At 33.6% G+C, this 13,888-nt stretch overlaps 1 long non-coding RNA gene across 1 annotated transcript in view; it reads right to left on the bottom strand.

The window, feature by feature from the left end:
• Positions 1 to 13,888, bottom strand: part of LOC135841750 (uncharacterized) — a 66,799-nt gene that overhangs the window by 13,512 nt on the left and 39,399 nt on the right. The window contains exon 5 of the long non-coding RNA XR_010557991.1: positions 8,127 to 8,185. This is a non-coding gene — a long non-coding RNA (uncharacterized LOC135841750). The remainder of the gene's footprint in view (positions 1 to 8,126; positions 8,186 to 13,888) is intronic.

Raw genomic sequence — 13,888 nt, 5'->3', positions numbered from 1 at the left:
TGGCCTTGTGAAATGGATTTTCAGCAGCGAAAAAAAAAACGCAAACGCGAGCTAGGGACCCACGTGTGAAGCTCGTATTTCATGGTCAATTGTTGATTTATTAGAGAGGCACGGTCACTTTATAAATCTAGCATAACGTGTAACACACGTTCACGCTATGTAATCCTAATAGAGTTTGAAAAAGGTGTAAACAACTGTCAACACGTTACAAGAGCGCTAACTGCTGGCTGATGTGTGTGAAAATGCCTAAAATGTTGACATCCTAAATAGAAATTTTATCAATCGAAGCATCATATTATGCCTACCTACCTACATAGGACATATTACGTAGAATGTCACAAGTAATTTGAAAAACAGGAACTGTACCAGTCAATAAGCACGAATTCGGTTCGTAATCTGATACCTTATCCTAGGTATATATCAGTAAACGAATAATGGGATTTAGGTAACGCTGCTAAACCACAGATTAAAACCTGCCCTTTTCGCGATCCTAACATCGTTAATTCGAACGTTTTGTACAATTATACAAAATTTTGTCGCTTCTATTTAGCTATAGGTGTAGGCACAATGGTGTAATTTGACATTTCGCCTTGCATAATATAAACTGGTCGTTTATTCGACTCGGTGTGCGAGGTAATATGAAACATTTTTATATTCTTTACCAGAAAACACCTCGCAAAATGTACACAAGAAGGACCTACATCTACTTCATATAACATAATTCCCATACAGTAAAGATATACAAGAACGATAAATCTGCCTGAAATTATTCCACGTTATCACGCTTCGATCCAAATGATGCTGATGATGGAATTTTTATCGTAAACGAACGCAGCCTAACAATTTAATTTTCGCAACCATTTCTCGGGTAAAAGCTATAGGCTTAAATGTATGATCACGAGAGAAGGCGGAGGACTGGGCTTAACGATAACGCTGGTGAAAAAATATAAAATTGAAAAAGCACCAATGGAAGCAACTTATTTTGAATATTAAACAAGGGTAACAGAAATTAATCTGCATAACAATGCACTCCGCTGTATATACATAGTGTTCCCCTACTATTGTGCTCGAATCCATTTGTTTGAATATCAATGGGTTTTCTACATTGTTTAAAACGACGACAGTGAAAAAAAACTACTCGGCTCATTTCATGGCGGACTTTTCAAACTATTACAACGCATTCTTGATAATTTGCATTTGATAATGTTTGAAATGGGAATCTTAGTAATGGCTTGTCTTCGTATTGTATGTAATTTCAAATTATACGGTTTCAAATAGCTCAAAGTAGGTACACATATGTATATTTCAAGAATTTTCAACAAAAAAATTTGAGTACGGCAGTAAATCATACCTACCCAGTACCCAGTTTCAGTCCACTTTGGAAGAGAGAATGGGAAAATATAATCAAAATAAAAACAAAAGTGGAAAGTTTTTTTTTCAAAAAATTGAATTAATTGCCTGATAAATTATAAGCGTTTTTAAAAATCCAAATAAAGAACATATTTTTTGGTGATTTTTGGAACAACATTCTTGACATTTTTTTCACCAGACTAACACCTTTTGTAATGCGAAAATACGTTTTAAATAGGTAGTCAAGTTGTCAAAAAAATTAGAAAAGAGAAAGGAATCAGAATATTCGAGTAAAACTAGAAAAAAACTGACAAGTGTGGATCATAAATCACAGAATACAAGTTCGTACATAGATCGCAGAGAACGAAAGTAAAATAAGAAAAACATTTTAAGAAATGACATTTTTAAAAAGAGGAACTACAGCCTCTCAACTCAATCTCAGAGCCCAGTTTCAAACCGTTGAAGTTATTCTTTCAATTTTTGGCAAAATTTTTGAACATTGTAGACAGACTCATTCCGCTAGTGGATAGGTAGGTACATCAATTTTTTACAAAAAGAGTGAGTCTTGACTTGACTGAAAAATAAGATGATCGGTCCGTTATACTGAAGTCGACCGCCGGAACTGACTGCAATCACTTTCGAGACAATCTTGAACCTTCAGCAGATGCTGATGGGGAAGTGTTAAGGGTACGGACATGACATGAGCGTTGAGCGTCAGCGTGAGCGTTTTCAAATTTTCAAAACTCGTTTGACGCTCTTGTTGTCACTCAAATATCAAAATTGTTTGATATTTCTGAGCGCTGAGTGTCATCGCTCAGAAATATTCTTGTCAAAACCGTCTAACGTTAAGATTACGTTTTTTAATTTTTCGCCAACGCTCTCGCTAACGCTCAACGCTCATGTCGTGTCCGCAGCCTTAGAGTCATCCAGAGCCAATAACCAAGTCATGATTTTTTTTAATGAGTAAAAATCGAAATGTTTGAATTAATTTCAGAACTTCAACATTTTTTCCGTTGATAATTCACTATTCAGCCAGATTCTTTATTTTTCGAGGTCTCCTAGAAATCGAAGCACGATAATGAAATCAATCCCCTCTTCGCCCTTCCATCTCTATACAACCTTGAACGCTAGGTTTATAATCAACATCAATAGCTTGTTATAAGTTCCTCAGTAGTCAGTATGATATGTAACTGGATCATTTTAAGCACGGTTGAGAGGTGAGTCAAAAATCTGAAGATCCGCTGATGGCTCCAGATCGATTCGAAACTGATCGGAATTAATTCGAGGAATCGCAGGACATTAGATAACCGATTTCCAGATTTTTATCTTAAGATATCAAATAGAGTCCTATTTCTGCAACTTTAAAAAATTCGACAAAAATTGAAAAACTGAAGTTAAACGTATTACAGTAGCTTAAAATTTGGTTTCAAAGTATGGGTGATGTTTTTTTGAAGAGCTAAATTTCAGTTAGATCGAAGTAGAAGACTGTCTATTGCCGCACATGAAATAATTTTTACCTCAACTTACGGAGTTATTATTCTTCAGTTTGCATAGAAATGACTCTCTGGATTTTTTTTTCAGAACATCAAAGTCCAAGAAACAAATTTTACACCAAAATTAGGATTTTTCATTTTTTTAAATTTTAGTTTTTCAAATTTTCAATTACGATTTTCTGGAAAAGTTTGCCCTTATTTTGTTTGAGCAGAAATATGATTACTTACAACATTTTTTCAAAATAAAAAATGAGTTTTCTCGTAAATTTTGAGGGTGAAAACGATCATTCAGTGATTTCCAAACACAGTCGAAGCAGTTTACTTACAAATTCCTCCGTCTTCCCGTAGCTTTTATTTGGACATTTTCATGACATTTTTAGGAAAGAGTGAATTGAATGATGCAAGCAAGATCTTTCAAAGGAAAAAATTGGCAATGAATTTGGTTCAAGATATCTGACGTTGTTTTCTCCATCAGTCGTATTAGATACTTCTTTCATGAGTTCAATTTTATAAAAAAAAAATTCGCTCATCTCATTACAGGTCACGGTAAACGAATGTAAGTATCGAGTTTTGTAGACTTCGATAAAAACAAAATGGTTCTCATCCCCGTTGAATCATTCTTATTACAGAAGGGCGACACTCCCCAAAATAAACAATACTTCGGTCGCATTATATGACGAGGCAGCATTACATCCAAGCCTAGTACCTATATACTACAGACCATCTAACCTACTAGGTAAGGTACCCAAGGCCTGCCATATTTTTATTTATACCTAGATGAAATTTTTCATTTCTCGATGTTAAATTAAAATTACACACGAATTGTTTTGCGCAGATTACTATCGATAACAGTTCGGCGCTAAGATGAAAATTTCTCGAGAACCCCCTTGTGCGAGTAAACGTGCACAAGTCAAGTGTATAAGGGCTGCAGACCCTCGAAAGAGGCACAAAATAGTAGTTACAATTCGGCCGCATTAATGAAAACGCGTTCAATGGGCACTCCACTTCAATTCCAATGCGTTTATAATCTGTTAGCAACAGAAGGTATATTAGTAGCGGAACAAGTCGACGCCATTACAATTACCAAGAACGAAAGCAACCCTTATATATATTCTCGGTTGTATTCGTTTCAATACCCCCCGACGATAGTTAACTTAATATGATTGACGTAAAGTCCGTACTTGACACACCTCCCCGTAATTTCGACTGTAAAATCGCTCGACTTCTCGTCACCGTCCCTTTACCCAATTCACTTTTTAGTTCGTTTCGCTTCATTTGATTTTGAGATAAGTTACGTACGTACTTCGTTCCGGCGCTGCGTATAGGCTTACAATATTCTGTACGCGTTTACCCTATAGTGTACTCATGTACACCATTACCGGGATAGGAATTGAGGGAAGCTTGACGAATATTCTTTTGACGGGTGTACTTGAACCACAAACGCCACCAATGGTTACTGATAGTGCGACAAAGCCGTTCTACGGATATTGGGAAATATAAATATTTTGTAAATAAGCTGCCATTTTTGAACTTTGATTTCAACAGTGAAAAATTATCTGATAAATTACATGTGTACATAAAACGTGTAATATTATGCTGGAATATGAGCCACAATGGAAACTTTAAAATGTAGGTAGGTAAAGGTATACCTAAATATTTATAATGAAATGCTGCTTAAGCTTAACCTTTCCAATTTTAAACATAGTTCTCGTGATGGAATTTTAAAACTATCACAACATTGTTGTGAAGCTTCGATTGCAGTCAAGTCGCGAGGTCATTTTCCTCAATGGGAAAACAACAGACAGGGTCTATCTAACAAAATTACCAAAGTTGTTTTCAATTCACTGATTTTCATTCTCTTCATATCGAGTGAAGTTTTCAGTCATTCTTCAATTTCAATTTAGAAATTGTGTACCCAATTTCTCAGACATCTTCATTAAAATTTTGAATGACTTGGAATTTTTCCCCCCATTTTTTAGGATTCTAGAACAATTATTCTTAATTGCATGTATGAAAAATGAATGATGAAAAATTTGAAATTTATCAATTGAGAGCAGTAAAAAATTCTTCGTTCCAAAATTTTTGAGAAAAAAATTTTCTCAGTTTTTCTCTTTTTCAGGCCAAATTTTAGAAAAATTTTTACAAAAATTGCAACTAATTTTAAAACTTATTTAAAGTTTTAAAAAACAAAATAGAAAATTTTTACCAGAAATGGCATAAAATTCATTTTAATTACTATACAAAATGATCAGCCCCATGTATATATAGGTAAGTTTATCGACAAAATTCACTGACATTTCCCTGACTTTCTTCAGTTTTTCAGTTTTTCTAATAGTTGAACACTCCATCAGATTTTCAATACCTACTTACCGTATAAGTTCAGAATCAGAATAAAATGTTATTCATTTTTTTCCCCCTTAAGAATCGGACTTGAAGAATAAAAAAATATTTCAAGTTGAAATACAAACATTCTACCTGATGCCACAGCTTTTTCATAGAGTGAAAAACTCTTAGATACGTCATCGCACAGATTTTATTGTCGTCGCGTTTCGATAAGACAATTTTTAAAACAAATTATTTTAGATAACCTATTTTTTGTTTCATTTTACTCTTCTGAAATTTTTGATTTTTAAAACTTTTTCAGCTGATGGAATTTTATGCAACTTACCGTCCAGGTACCTACCTCTACCTCTACCTAATTCATTTCAAAGGGATTCGATGTTTAGTTAGTTTAAGTATCTTATCAGTTATAATTTTCTCTTTTTTTTTGAGAAAGGATCAGTCATCGAAAAAAAAATGAGTTTTCAATTTTCACAATAATAATTGCACTTCTCATCAAGGTTTAATTTCTCTCTTTGGGCTGTCTAATATTGGTCCCTACATAGAAACTTTTCAACATTCAATCACCAAATTACTATTGAGACGTTAACCATTTATTACCTGGGAGAAATTCAACCGATAAATTTCAAGAATTTCAGTGATTACAAATTGAAGATTTTCCTCAATTTTTTTCAAAAGATTATGTTGATTTCCAAAGCCAAATTTATGCAGATGTAGACGGAAAGAAAAAGTCAAGATGATAGAAATTAGCTGTAAAATTTCATCAGCTGAAAATTTTTTCGATTGTTTCTTTTAATTTTTTTATGAGATACGCAAAAGAAAAATTTAATACTCCAAAACACAAAATTTCAATCCCTTATTTCAAAATTTTCGACAGCTCACATGGAAAAATGTTTACATTGCAACAGAATTATATTAGAATAAAATGAGGTGAAATTTTTAACGCATAAGATTTTCAATTTCAACCACATTTTATTTTGGAATTTCTTATTAAAAAAAAAAAAAAAGTAAAAATAAGAACTTTTTGAAAACTTTTGAGGATTAACAAAAAAATGTTGTATATTTGAATTCGAAAAAAAATCACTTCTTTGAATATAGAACAAAATTTTGTGCAAAGAGAAAAAGTGAAAATATTTTAAAGATTAGTGATTAGGTATATTTCTTCAACATTATTATTTTGAAGGAAAAATTGAATAATACGTATTTTTTGTTATGAGGGAGAAAAACACCAGTATATTTACTTCCAAAAATCGGAAGCGGGAGCAAAAGTAGCACTTTTTCTCCCTGAATAACGAAAAATAGGTATAAATTTTTCACTTAAAAATGTAGGTATGAATTTGAGAGATGACTAAATTTGAAAAAAAATCAAAATTCCAAAAAGAACTCAAATAAAATCGAAAATTCAAATTGATATATTTTCCATAAAAGTCCTAAAGCATTCTGAAATTAAAATTTTTTCCGTTGAAAAATTCTGATGCTGCATAGAAAATGCATCAGTTTTCATACTTACATTAACAAATTAATTTCGATCAGAAATAAAAACATCCGGAGAGTTATTTTACCCTATTCAATTCCAATTTTGTTGAAATGTAAAAATGCTTCTTTATACTTACCAGTTGTCGAAGTCGATGAAAAGGGAATGATAGCATTCAATTTTTCATTTGCGGATCTTATGAAAAAATTGAGATGAACAAACAAAAAATTTGAAATTTCAGAGCGAATTTCTATCGACTTGGCTTCTTGTTTCCTTCTGTATCTGTAAATTTGGATTTGAAAATCAACATAATTTTTTAAAACTTCAGTAAAACTTCAAGTTCAAAGTTCAGAAATTTACAAAACCCAGAAAACTTTGTATGTACTTCTGCTTCCAATAGTAACCGTTCTTTCTTTTATGTTAGTCCCCCCTCCCTTCGATAAAATGTTTAAAAACGCAAAAAAAAATGTCAACAGTACTTGAACGATGAATCTCCCGAAAGATTTACTTCTTTCCATTATAAAAAACTTCTATTTTTTCACAGCATCCATTTAAGAAAACACCGCCACGGCACGATACCACAACAAAACTTCTAAAAAAAATACATAAAGATAGATGGGTAGGTACTAGGTAGGTACCTACACCACTATACAGTACATCTACAAAACAATATTCATTATTCTACCGCTATTCGTATTCGTACGTGTTTGAATTCCCAATCGCGAATAAAATGCAATGCAAACAAGTCGCACTTTTCCCAAAAAGGGAAAATGCATACGAGTAAAGTAAGTACATGCAAACATGACCAGAAACAGTCTGAATTGCTAATTTCCAATTCAAAAAGAATTCTCCATGATCGAACGATGAAATTTAATAACGAACTGAACGAGATACTTGCGTAAATTTTACGAAAGTTCGTCGTAATTTTATTTTTCACTTTTATATACTTTTTTTAAAGGTAGTTTATGCAGAAGAACTTCCTCTTAAAGTAATAATTCCATTACGTAGCAAAACTGTTAACACGAATTACATGAAGCGGAACTGGTAGTTCGAACATAAAGGAAACCACGCCTCTCATTCCTTATTTTGAAGGGTTTGACTGTATTGTTAAGGTCTTCAATAGCTAACATTGCCAACGTGGTATTTTGAAAAAAAAAAAAAGTTTTAAAGTGTGCCCAAATACGATTTTTTAAATCACTAACAAATAGTTGGAGTTTCTTAAAAACATCTAATTTAAAAATTAAAACACCGATAGTCCGTATTTGAATGTATCAATTCAAATAAATATTTTACTTAGAACTAGGCGCCAAAAATTGAAATTTTTCAACAGGTAAAATGAATAGCCACTGCTTGATGAAATGAATAATAACAAGCAAATGAGAAACTGATAGTAAAAAGTGCATTTTCTCAAGTTGAGGAATGGGTACATACATTCCAAGTAGGAAACAATCAATAGAAACTTCACTTACCAATTTTTTTCTTCATTTTCATTTTCTGCAAAAAAACAGCTTCAATAAATTGGAATGCTCTGAAAAAAAAATGCAAACATCTGAGAATAACGAGTTCATGAATACACGTAAAAAATCAACAAAATTGAGCTAAATACTCGAAAAGGCAACACTGCCTTTTTTCATTCTCGATGAAAAAAGGGGGACGTCAACGTACACTTATATCAACTATACGTTTTACTGATAGCAATACCATCGTGTCGTGTTGCAATTTTATCCGGCACCGTTAATAATAATGGCTGACGATTCTACACAATAACCGAAATCCCGCGGGTGCAAGAGAGATTTTCAATATCCGTGGGGTCCTGGGTACTTTACAAGGGAGATGGTGAACAAATGACACGCACAGCGAAAGATGAAGGGAGCGACGAACAACTTTGCCAGCCATCTTCATCTCAATTCGAAACGTGACGCAGATGGGGAGAACCGTTCCCTATTTTTCAAAAAGCTCCCTTAGATTACAGGGTGTTCGTTAGTTTACGTCGTGTAGTATACGCGGCTAAAAGTTAATGACGCCTTTCATATTCAGCACAATACCTACTTCTAACAGAAGTGGCGTTTTGATTTGCCAATTTCAACGTGCACATGGTTCAGGTGACGGTTATAATGAGCTCGAATCGATTGAAAGGGTGCAATGACGATGCAATGGGTGAGGTGATTTATGATATTACTTATTTTCAACATGCCCGAGGTGTGCTATAACGCACGAGTAATACGTATACCCATTTTCTACGTACATATAAACCTACCTATACATATTTGTGGTTTTACCTGTCGACTCTGGACTCTATGGATTTTCGTTATAGCTTCGTTAAGTATAGGAAATTAAGTATTATGGTTGTTTTGATGTAAGTTGAACGCAAATATTGATTGTACATAAAGGAGCATAAATATAATTGATTAAATCTTTCCGCAAAATTGTGACCAAATAAAAGTCGCGAGTGTTTAATTATTTGTCTAAAACTAAAAATAAAAAAAATAAAAAAACGCTCAGAAGTTACACAACAACAAGTTAATTTTTCAAAGGATTGATAATAAATCATGCAGGTACCTGCCTACCTGGTACCTGTCTCAATTAGAATTTAAAAAAAGTTCAAAGCAATTCTAATTTCAATTGATGAATTGCAACAGAGATGCACTGACCCTTTACATAGACCCCCTTCTCTCTTCGTCACAACAGTCTTTTTCGATATAAAAAATAATCTCCTCGAGATTTTATAGCAATTTTGATATAAATTTTGGGAGGTGTTTCAAATCAGGGGGGGGGGTGTCAAAAATAAAGTATACATTCGACTTTTGCATGCTCTTTTCATCCAGCTTTGTCCAATCCAAAAAATGTGTTTCAGGTTGGGATACCGCTCTCAGTTGCGAGAACTTTTTTTTTCATGAATTGAATAGGTACCAAAAATCGGGAAATTCTCATTGCATCACATAAAATTTGACTTTCGAGGAAATAAACATGATAGAAAACGTGATAACAAGTAGGCATTGATATTAAAAACACCAATCAATCTCCACTCAAAAACAGTGGCCCAAGTCCACCACCAATCCATGTAAATACTGTTTTAAGAAAATGTTGTTCTAAAGCGCTAATGTGTTGCATATACGTTCGAATCGCAGGCGAGAAATAGAGAATTTCAACTTCGTAGGTTCACTTGGGAAGGGTTCAAGTTGAAGGGGAGGGGGTTCTTGTTTTACTTAAGTATTAAGATTTTTCACATATTGAGGTTGCACATATCACGACGTCACTGTAGTACACCAACAAACGTTGGATTTTCAAGTACGGAAGTAGGTATTCATAATCATATTCAAAATATAAGATACCTACATATTTTTTTTGTTTTTTGTTTTCGTCCCAGAAAAAAATAAAGAATAACATTAAATAATATGAAATATTGCTTCAAATGTCAACAATGAAAATGAATCTCGTAATTACACTTTTCAAGTAAAATTAAGAAAAATTCCGACAGTTTTTTTTAAATCTTTTCAAAAAAAAATGGAAAAAATCAGTTTAAAAAAATTTTAAACTTTGGAACTCGATACATAAATTGCACTTTATACCTAATAGATCGAATTGAAGAAAGACAAGTTGAGGAAAACACAGAAATGTAAGAGAGGATGAATGATTTGTTTTTAGGTGTTACATACTTCAAAGATCAGCATTTATTGAAACAAACAGAAAGAAAACAGTGGACCCGGTACAAAAAGGTAGCTGGCAGATATTTTATCCATATAAAAATTTCTCCAATTTTCAAAGAAGAATACATATTACTCGTTGAGAACATATGTGTACCGATATTTCAAAAGGGCCCATTCGGTCGGTGCCGAGAAGGGTGTAGATTTTATTTTTCAAAAATCGGTACAATCTTCCAAAGTTTTCCAATTGATCTAAACGGCGCGCGAACGTGAAGCTTTCATGGACAGCTTCACACTCAAACACTGTTGGGATCCACCGGAGAACACTGGAAGTTTATTTTGATTTTTGAAAAATAAAATCTACACCCTTCTCGGCACTGACCGAATGGGCCCTTTCGAAATATCGGTACACATATAACATTTTCATTATAGATAGGTAATTAGGTACCCACTAAAACTGACTAAAAGATTCATAAATTGGCAAGAATTTCAAAAACTCAATTTTTCCGTTTCATGGCCATCCCTCAACAAAACGAGATTTTAATTATTCATCTCATTCAATTTTCCAAGATAAAATTTCATATCTATTTCATTCAAATTTATCGAATAAAGAATTGAACAATTTTCCAGAAAATATCATCAATTTCTCCATTTTAAAATTTAAAACGCGAATCCAGTTTTTAAACACCCTATACCACTCGGATTTTGTGTTATAATGTGAAACACACACAAAAAAAAGGGATTGGCTATACGTCACTGAGCGAATCCATTTTATTAACGAGCTATACGACGGTTTTATAATAATTTATACTCGCACAATGGCATCCCTTCCGAAAAGTAAAAGACGTTATACGCAATTTTATTATTAGATATTACAAATGACAAATTTTCCCTTATTATGTGGCAACATTAATGAGTGTGCGGCACAGCGGGAACAATTACGAAAATGCCCTTATTAATGAAACATAATAACTTACACGCTATTCAAAACCATATTCGTATGCCTGCTATACGAACGTATGCGTAGTGAGGAAGGAGTGAGTTATTTCCACGTAGTAATGAAAAGTCTCATTCAAAATGTAAACCAATTGATGAAAATCTCTATTTTAGAACGCCTCGCCTCGTTATATTGTTAGGAAATTTGTTTTCAATGAAAAATAATACTTTTATGATTTCCTTTGAGTAATATCATATCTACTTACGAACTTTCTGTCTGCGAAGGCCTGCGAAAACAACATGGGTCGTTTTTTTAAAACGGTGGAGGGGATTTTGCATACTACGATTTTTTCAAATGAACGAGACATAAGGCATTACAAATTTTACAATATCAGGGTAACTTTTCCAGGTTTTTCAGACCAATTTCATTTCTCCAATTTTCCAGACCCTTGAAAAATGAATTACACTAAGCTCAATCTTAATGTCAAAATTTTAAAAATTTAATCAATAATTTTTCAAAATTCCAGGCCGTAATCATTTTTTTCCGAAAAAAGTGACTTCAATTACCTATGAAAGCTCAAAAAAGTAACCAAAAAACTACCCAAAAAGTGACAAAACATGGGCAATTACATTTTAATGCAGAAAAAATCACCAAAAAAACGTAACTTATCGTTTTTAATCAAAATTTAAAAATGAAACTCGATAGAAACTAGTTTAATTTCAGCAAAAAGCAGGACATTTTGGCAATTACCGCCCAAACAGTCCTTTTCCCAATTTATACCAAAAAAGATGAACTATAAATATTTTGCAACTTTTAGATTGAAAAAAAAAAACGTTTTTGTTTTTTTTTAGCAATTTTGGGCCAAAAGTTGAGAATTTTCGCGATTTTTGGCAATACATAATATGAGACTTTTGACAATTTCAGCAAAAGAAAAGTAAACAAATTCTTGACAATTTAGGCTAAAAGCGAGACTTTGCGCTATTTTTGACAAAAAACGAGACATTCGACAGTAATTTCAGTAAGTAAAAGACAGAGCTTCTTAGCCATTTTTAGCAAAAAAGTGAAACATTTTAGCAAATTTGTGAAAAAGCAAGATTTTTTAATGATACTCGTTATAGGTACTCCCCAATTGACAAAATCGTAAGCGTTTTGCTAGCGGAACCTCGCGTTTACCTCGCTGACTCGCGTTTATCTGGCGAATTTCTCGCGATTTCCAGCTAGCAACATTTCCTTCCTTACGCAAATCAAGCAGTTTACTAGCGATTGTAAGCTAGCGTTTCAGATGCTCGCAAAAAGCTAGCGATCATCTAGCACATTTCAGCTACTTTAAAAATGGTTAGATTTGCTCGTTTTATGCTCGCGTAAAGCAAGCGATCATCTCGCGCACTTGAGCTAGTTTGAAAATGCTTAGATTTGCTCGTGTAATTCTAGCGATCTGCGAGTGAATTTTTGCTAGCTTTCCTACTCATGACGCATGACGTCACAATCACATGATTACGGTTATAGTCTTTGTTTTCAAAGGGTATTCCAGAGTAAAATAGATAAAATGCCCCTGCCCTTGGATTTTTGAAATTTTAATGAAACATTGTTGGGTTCAACCCCCTCCCCCCATATTTACCACTCAAAATGCCGTTTTTTTTTCATTTTTTTATGCCTGTTAACAATCAAGATTGCGAGGTACAATTTTGGAAACACGTTTTTTGGATGTATTCTTGACCCTCAGACATCATATATTATATTCGAAATTTTTTCTTTGGTGCGCCGTGGTGAAAAACTTGGAATAATGTATTGTAGGGGGATGGGGGGTGAAATGGGAATTTTGAGAAAAATGATTATCAATGAGTGGGGTATCGTTTTCATATGATTCAATACCGCTGAGCACGAATATGACTTAGGATTTTCTGCTGCACTCACCTTCCCCTCTCCAGAGCCCCTCAGCCCACCTCAATTTTCATGATTTTCGAAATAAAGTTATTTTGAGATGTTGGTTTCATTGCTATGGGAAAATTACATAAGTTCATTGTTATTGTACATGAAATTTCTCGTAGAATGAGCTACAGCACATGGCTCCCCCTCATAACATTCTTTACTTTTTTTATCATACGTACTCAAGTTACAGTTATCATGAATATTATTATGCCACATATGCTCTGTATACCTATACAGTGCAGTACACATACAGATTTGTAACGTTTTCTGTGTAGCAAAAAAATCAAGGGTCCACCCCCTCGGGGGGAGTCATGTGCTCTAGCTCATTCTACGAGAAATTTTATGTACAATAACAATGCACTTATGTAATTTTCCCATAGCAACAAAACCAATGTCATCAATACAACTTTATTTCAAAAATCGTGAAAATTGAGGGGGGCTGAGGGACTCTGGAGAGGGGTAGGTGAGTGTAGCAGAAAATCTGAGGTCATATTCGTGCTCAGCGGTATTGAATCATATGAAAACGATACCCTACTCATTGATAATCATTTTTCTCAAAATTCCCATTTCACCCCCCATCCCCCTACAATACATTATCCCAAGTTTTTCACCACGGCGCACCAAAGAAAAAATTTCGAATATAGTATATGATGTCTGAGGGTCAAGAATACATCCAAAAAACGTGTTTCCAAAATTGTACCTCGCAATCTTGATTGTTAAC

This window comes from Planococcus citri, chromosome 3 (genome assembly GCF_950023065.1).
Source record: "Planococcus citri chromosome 3, ihPlaCitr1.1, whole genome shotgun sequence".
NCBI classification, from domain to species: Eukaryota; Metazoa; Arthropoda; class Insecta; order Hemiptera; family Pseudococcidae; genus Planococcus; species Planococcus citri.
The sequence above is the reverse complement of the archived record's forward strand: the minus strand, read 5'-3'. Positions and strand labels throughout refer to the sequence as shown.